Genomic DNA, 8,078 nt, shown 5'->3' on the forward strand with positions numbered 1-8,078 from the left:
CCCTGGCCTTCCCTCCCCCGCAGCCTTGCTCTGCCCACTCAGATCCAAATCCATATTTTAATAAACAGGCATCCAATCTGCTCGTCCATCAGATCCCCATAATCTGCATAAAGATTATCCCGGATAATTGTCTCAAAAAAGCCACCCGCACGCTTCGTTAGCATGCGTGAGTGCGCTCGGGGTGGGGGGCAGTGTGCGCGTGTGCGAGCCAGCTGCTGGGGTGGCTGGCCAGGGTCTGCGCCCCCAGACCAGAGGGGCACCAAACCCCTCGCCCCGTCCAGAACTGGCACCAGCCTCCCACTTTGTGCAGAACCAGCACGAGACCCCTCCCACTCTGACCCAGCCCCACAACCAGCCCCACACTCTGACCCAGCCCAGGCCCCACAACCAGTCCCACACTCTGACCCAGCCCCACAACCAGCCCCACACCCTGACCCAGCACAGAGCCCAGCCCCACACTCTGACCCAGCCCAGGCCCCACAACCAGCCCCACACCCTGACCCAGCACAGACCCCAGCCCCACACTCTGGCCCAGCCCAGGCCCCACAGCCAGCCCCACACTCTGACCCAGCCCCAGAACCAGCCCCAGCCCTCCCGCCCCTCCAGAAGAAGACTTGTCTCTCCAGTCAGAACCAGTGCCCCTCCCTCACGCCGGTGCCATGCCCCACCCTCAGAACCAGCACCCCCAGCTCTGCCCCAGCACCAGGCCCATCTCTTGGATCTGGCACCACAGTGGCTTCTTGGGAGAGTGAGGCAACGTCAGGCCCCTGCTGAGAACTAGCCCTGGGTTCCCCGCTCGGTTCCAGTACCGGGTCTGAGAGCTGAGGGGACCATGGTAGCACCAGACCCCCCCGCTTGGAGCCAGCTGCTCCCAGCCCCTGGCCTGGCTCCAGACGAGCAGGGAAGACTCTCTCCTCCTGTGGCACTCAGGGCACCCCCTCAGCATCATGGCAGCCCTATCCTGCCCCTGCCTCCCCCTCAGCTGGGGAGAACTGGCTGTGCCCTGGGGAGAGAGGCTGTGGGGGCTGCTGCCCTTGGGGGCGAGGGGAGCAACGGGAGGAGGGAAGAGGAGAGGAGTAGCCCATGACAGGGCAGAGCAGCAGCCAGCAGAGTCAGGACTGAAACGCTGCCCAATTCCCTGTCTGAAGGGGCAGGGGCTGATGGCTGGTACCCCCCAAAGGCCAGCCTGAGGCTACAAACAGCACCACTGAGAACACAGCTGGGCCTCCACCCCTACCCATGCATGCTCCATGCCACCCCAGCCATGGCAGAGTGACATTGTCCTGTGAGAAGGGGAGTGGGGTCTAGTAGGGGTGGGCCTGGAAGCCGGGACTCCTGGGTTCTAGCCTCAGCTCTGGAAGGGGGAGGGGGCTTGGTGTCAGGACTCCTGGGTTCTATTCCCAGCTTCTTCAGACAAATCACTGACTCCAGAGCCTTTGGTCCCGGGAGTGTGAGGGGGGAAGGGCTGCAGACTGGCATTGTGGGGAGTGGATGGGGGTAGCATTGTGGGAGGGAATAGAGGTGGCATTGTGGGGGAGAATGGGTGACATTGCGGTGGGGGGGTGAAGGTCACAGGAGCGACTCTCCCAGGTGTTGGAGGACAGTGAGGGTGGGTGGGGTCAGGAATATGTGGGTGTTTCTCCTTCCTCCACCAGCCTGGCTGGGAATTGGGCCCCACCTGGTTCGTTCCAGCTGGGGGGTTAGCTGGCAGCCGGGGTAGCAGCTGGAAATGAGTCCCCTTGAGGCCCTGGGATGTCAGGAGATTAACCCGGCTCAGAGTGGGGCCCTGGCACTATTTCACAGCATGTCAGGGGTGGAGGGCCCCTGGGAATCCTGGCCCCAGAGAACAGGCCAGGAGCTGGGGGATGCTGGCTGTCTCTAAGGGAAATCCCTATGGATGCCAGGGAGGCAGAGAGCTCTGTGGGGCAGAGGGACGGCTGCCCCAGCATGATGCCCAGGAGCCTGGGGGGGGGGGCGGCACACACCTGGGAGAGCTCTGAGCAGACTCACAACATGGGAGGTGCCCAGGGCAGGGTCACACCTTGAGGGAGCCTGGAGGGGGTGACACACCTGGGGAGGTGCCCGGATGGCGCTGGCTTTGGCATACCGGGCGCTGGCATCCTGGTCATCCAGGAAGGTGGTGGGCAGGCTCTGGTAGCGCCGGCCCGGCAAGGCGAGGACACGGAGCGAGCACAGGAGTTGCCCACGAGGGCGCCGCAGCCCCCCTGGCCTGCTCCTCTTCAGCAGCTGGGGAGGGACACAGAGAACAGTGGGGTCAGGGGAGCGAAGCTGGGGAGGGGGTGGGCTCCTGGGCATTGGGGCTGGGGAGCACAGTCCATTCCCCACCCTGCCCCCAGCCCCTGGGACCCTGTCCTGTGCCCCCTCCCCACCCTGTGTCCCTGCCCTTCCAGCCACAATGACCCGCCCCAGCCCCCACCCCACTCGGACACTGCACTCCACTGTCCACCTAACCCCCTCTCCCATGACTCTGCCCCCTGTTGCCTCCACTTAACCCAGTACCACCATACCCCACTGCCTCCATCCCCATCCCCACCCTGTGCCCTCACACCCCGGTGCCCTACCCGGGACTTCTGCCCACCCTGGTTTCCCCCAGCATCTCAACCCCGTGCTTCTCCTACCTGGGCAGACATGGCCCTGTGGTGCCACGAGAGGGGGATGGTGCCACGGACAGCAGGTCCCACCTGAGGTGAGGGGAATACAGTGAGGTACTGCCTGGTCCTGCTGAGAATCTCCCCTGGTTCCCACCCCATTGTTATACACCCCTCCCAGCACCGGTGCCCCTGGCAGACATGCGGTCCCCTCCAAAGGGGTCACCTGCCTAAGGTAGCTGCAAGAGAGAGGGCAGGCCAGTGGTTCACGAGCTGGGTGGGGACTGAGGATACCTGGGTTCTAGTCCAGGCTCTGCCACTGACTCCCTGGATGACTTTAGGCAAGTCACTGCCTTGCTGTCTGCTTCAGTTTCCCCTCTGTACAACGAGGATAACAATCCTGCCTCCATCTGTCTTGGTTATTTGAGCTATGAGTTCTCGGGACCAGAGGCTGTCTCTCACTGGGGCTGGGGAGAGGGCTGTGTAGGGCCTGGCACAATGGGGCTCTGAATGATCTGCTGCCAACACCAGGGCCCTGGGGCAGAGCGGAAGCTAGAACCAGGTTCTCTGGCATTGGGTGTTCCCTTGGTAATGCTCCCCCAGGGGGAGGTGCCCTAGTGCCAGCAGATCTGCCCCCTGAGGATGCCCGCTAGCAGGGAGAGCCTGGGCAGACCCGCAGGGCCAGAGGTGGGTCTGGGGGGAAGGGAGTCTGGGCTGGCAGGGACAGATTAGAAAGGGGGGGTTGGTGGGCTCTGGGGCTGGCATCTTGAGGGAGGCTCCATGGGCCAAAGAGCAACATGACTAGCACCCCCTCCTGGCTGAGCTCAGCACACACAGGCTAAATGGGGTCACAGATTGTAAGGTCAGAAGGGACCATTTGCACGTTGCAGGCCACAAGTGACCTGGGCCCCCCGCTGCAGCAGAAGGTGAAACCCCCCAGGGTCTCTGCCAGTCTGACCCGGGGTGAAATTCCTTCCCAACCTCAAATCTGGCGAGTTAGACTCTGAGCACGTGGGGCAAGTCCCAGGGCTGGCTCCAGGCACCAGTTTATCAAGCAGGTGCTTGGGGCGGCCACTCTGGAGCGAGGCGGCACTTTCAGGTATTCGGCGGCAATTTGGCGGAGGGTCCCTCACTCCTGCTCGGAGTAAAGGACCTCTGAATTGCCGCAGATCGCGATCATGGCTTTTTTTTTTTTTTTGGCTGCTTGGGGAGGCAAAACCCCTGGAGCTGGCCCTGGCAAGACCCAGCAGCCTGGGAAAGGATTCTCAGCACTAAAGCCCCAACCCCCCATCTAGTGTCCCACCTCTGGCCGTTGGAGATATTTGCTGGTAGCAGTCGCAGATCAGTGGGGTGACCATATGTCCAGTTTTGGCCAGGACAGTCCCCTTTTTAAGCTCTGTCCTGGCTGTCTTGACTTTCTTTTGATAAAAATGGACATTTATCCCGTTGTGGGAGGGAGGGGAGGGGAGGGGAGGGGAGGTGGCAGCGTGAGGGGTGAGACAGTGGGGCTCAGGGATCAGCCCCAGCCCCAGGCAGTGGGGTGTGTGGGCTCTGGTGAGCCCTGCGGGTGGGTGGGGGCAGCTTGGGCTCAGCGAGCCCCGGCCATCCCATTTTTACTTCAGGAAATATGGTCACCCTACCGATCGGCTCCATGTTATCGTAGGCAAACTCCTCACCCCCTCCCCTCCAGAAACGTCTCAAGCTCAGTCTTGAAGCCAGTTAGGTTTTTGCCCCCATGGCTCCCCGTGGGAGGGTGCTCCACAATTTCACTCCTCTGATGGTTAGAAACCTTCATCTAATTCAAGCCTAAACTTATTGATGGGCAGTTTATATCCATTGGTTCTTGGGTCCACATTGGCCCTTAACTTAAATAACTCCTCCCCCTTCCCAGTATTTACCCCTCTGATGTATTCATAGAGAGCAATCAGATCTGCCTTCAGCCTTCCTGTGGTTAGGCTGAACAAGCCGAGCTCTTTGAGGTTCCTCTCACAAGGTCGGTTTTCCATTCCTCAGATCATCCTACTCACCCTTCCCTGCACCTGTTCCAGTTTGAATTCGTCTTTCTTAAACATGGGAGACCAGAACTGCTCGCAGTGTTCCAGGTGAGGTCTCACCAGTGCCTTGTATAATGGTACCAACATGTCCCTGTCGCTACTGGAAATACCTTGCCTGATGCAGCCTAGGACTGCATTCGCTTTTTCACAGCCGCATTATATTGACAGCTCATAGTCACCCGGTGATGAGCCAATACACCCAGGTCTTTCTCTTCCTCTGTCAGTTCCAACTGATACGTCCCCAGCTTATAGCTAAAATTCTTGTTGTTAGTCCCTAAATATATGACCTTGCACTTTGCACTATTCAATTTCATCCCATTTCTATTACTCCAGTTCACAAGGTCATAGGGTAACCAGAGAGCAAGGGAGAAAAATCAGGATGGGGGTGAGGGGTAATAAGAGCCTGTATAAGAGAAAGACCCAAGAGTTGGGACTGTCCTTATAAAATCAGGACATCTAGTCCTCCTACAAGGTCATCCAGCTCTTCTTGTGTGATATTCTGGTCCTTCTTGGTATTGGCAATACCTCCCAGCTTTGTGTCATCTGCAAATTTTATTGGCACACTCCCACTTTTTGTGCCAAGGTCAGTAATAAAAATATTAAATGAGATTGGTCCCAAGATTGATCCCTGAGGAACTCGCTAGTAACCTCCCTTTAGCCTGAGAGTTCACCTTTCATTATGACCTGTTGCAGGCTCCCCTTTCATAGAATCATAGAATCATAGACGATTAGGGTTGGAAAAGACCTCAGGGGGTATCTAGTCCAACCCCCTGCTCAAAGCAGGACCAGCCTCAACTAACTCATCCCAGCCAGGGCTTTGTCAAGCTGGGCCCTAAAAACCTCTAAGGGTGGAGATTCTACCACCTCCCTTGGTAACCCATTCCACTGCTTCACCACCCTCCTAGTGAAATAGTGTTTCCTAATATCCAACCTAGACCTCTCCCACTGCAACTTGAGACCATTACTCCTTGTTCTGTCATCTGCCACCACTGAGAACAGTCTAGATCCATCCTCTTTGGAACCCCCCTTCAGGTTGTTGAAGGCTGCTATCAAATCCCGCCCTCACTCTTCTCTTCTGCGGACTAAATAAGCCCAGTTCCCTCAGCCTCTCCCCATAAGTCATGTGCCCCAGCCCCCTAAACATTTTCATTGCCCTCCACTGGTCTCTCCCCAATTTGTCCACATCCCTTCTGTAGTGGGGCCCAAAACTGGATGGAATACTCCAGATGTGGCCTCACCAGTGCCAAATAGAGGGGAATAATCACTTCCCTCGATCTGCTGCCTCACTGACATCCAGGTAGATTAGATAACTGGTTCTCAAACTGGGGGTCGTGACCCCTTGGGGGTGTCACGACCCGGTTATGTGGGGGGTCGCGAGCCCTGACCTCAGCATGTGGCTGCAAGTTGTGAGCCCTGACCCCTGAGCCAGGCTGTGAGCCCCAACCGTGATGCCTGGCTGTGAGCCCCGACCCCTGTGTGGAGCTGTGGGGCTACGAGACCCAACCCCGGCGTGCGGCTGTGAGTCCCGACCCCGACCCCTGCGCCGTTCTACGGATTCTGTAGCCCCGACCCTGACAGGGACGCGTGGCTGCAAGCCCTGACTGCAGTGCGCAGCTGTGAGCCCCGACCCCGACCCCTGCGCTGGGCTGTAGCCCCAACCCTGACAGGGACGCGTGGCTGCAAGCCCTGACTGCAGTGCGCAGCTGTGAGCCCTGACCCCTGCTGCAAGCCCTGACTGCAGTGCGCAGCTGTGAGCCCTGACCCCTGCACTGGGCTGTAGCCCCAACCCTGACAGGGGGGAGGGCTAGCTCAGTGGTTTGAGCATTGGCCTGCTAAACCCAGGGTTATGAGTTCAATCCTTGAGAAGGCCACTTAGGGATCTGGGGCAAAAAATTGGTCCTGCTAGTGAAGGCAGGGGGCTGGATTTGATGACCTTTCAAGGTCCCTTCCAGTTCTAGGAGATTGGTATATCTCCAATTATTACCTTTAGGGACATGTGGCTACAAGCCCTGACTGCAGTGCGCAGCTGCAAGCCCCGACCCCGCACCGGGCTGAGAGTCCCAACCCCAGCGCGTGGCTGTGAGCCCTGAGCTGGGGCATCCAGGACGCTGTGAGCCCTGATCCCTGTACTGGGGCTGTCAGTGGAGCCCGGCCATGTTGAGGGTTGTCAGCCCCTAGCCCCGCCACCTGCTCCTTTTAGTCTTAATTTAAAAGCAGTGAGAAAAGGTAAATTCATTTTAAGCAACAGGGTTTAAATTTAGTATTTAACATAGTGTTAAATATCAAAAATGTGTTTTTAATTTTTAAGGGGGGGGGTCGCACTCAGAGGCTTGGTGTTCGAAAGGGGTCACCAATAGAAAAAGTTTGAGAACCACTGGATTAGAATCATAGAATCATAGAATCTCAGGGTTGGAAGGGACCTCAGGAGGTCATCTAGTCCAACCCCCTGCTCAAAGCAGGACCAAACCCAACTAAATCATCCCAGCCAGGGCTTTGTCAAGCCTAACCTTAAAAACCTCTAAGGAAGGAGATTCCACTATCTCCCTAGGTAACCCATTCCAGTTCTTCACCACCCTACTAGTGAAAAAGTTTTTCCTAATATCCAACCTAAACCTCCCCCTCTGCAACTTGAGACCATTACTCCTTGTTCTGTCATCTTCTACCACTGAGAACAGTCTAGATCCATCCTCTTTGGAAGCCCCTTTCAGGTAGTTGAAAGCAGCTATCAAATCCCCCCTCATTCTTCTCTTCTGCAGACTAAACAATCCCAGTTCCCTCAGCCTCTCCTCATAAGTCATGTGCTCCAGCCCCCTAATCATTTTTGTTGCCCTCCGCTGGACTCTCTCCAATTTATCCACATCCTTCTTGTAGTGTGGGGCCCAAAACTGGACACAGTACTCCAAATGAGGCCTCACCAGTGCTGAGTAGAGGGGAATGATCACATCCCTCGATCTGCTGGAAATGCCCCTACTTATACAACCCAAAATGCCATTAGCCTTCTTGGCAACAAGGGCACACTGTTGACTCATATTCAGCTTTTCGTCCACCGTAACCCCTAGGTCCTTTTCTGCAGAACTGCTGCCCAGCCATTCGGTCCCTAGTCTGTAGCAGTGCATGGGATTCTTCCGTCCTAAGTGCAGGACTCTGCACTTGTCCTTGTTGAACCTCATCATATTTCTTTTGGCCCAATCCCCTAATTTGTCTTAGATCTCCTGCATTTCCTTTGTCTAAAACCTCAGTTATCTTCACAGAGAAACAGATCAGGTTGCTATTGGGCTTGCAGTTCCATGTGCCAGTCCCCTTAATATGCATGGATGGAGCTTATGGGGGCCAGGCTGGCTCAGGATTTGGATGGGGGGTGTTCAGAGAAAGCCGAGTTCCACAGGAGGTGCTCTCCCTCCACAGCCATTGCTGG

The sequence above is a fragment of the Mauremys mutica genome, chromosome 20 (genome assembly GCF_020497125.1).
Source record: "Mauremys mutica isolate MM-2020 ecotype Southern chromosome 20, ASM2049712v1, whole genome shotgun sequence".
In the NCBI taxonomy this organism is placed as follows: Eukaryota; Metazoa; Chordata; order Testudines; family Geoemydidae; genus Mauremys; species Mauremys mutica.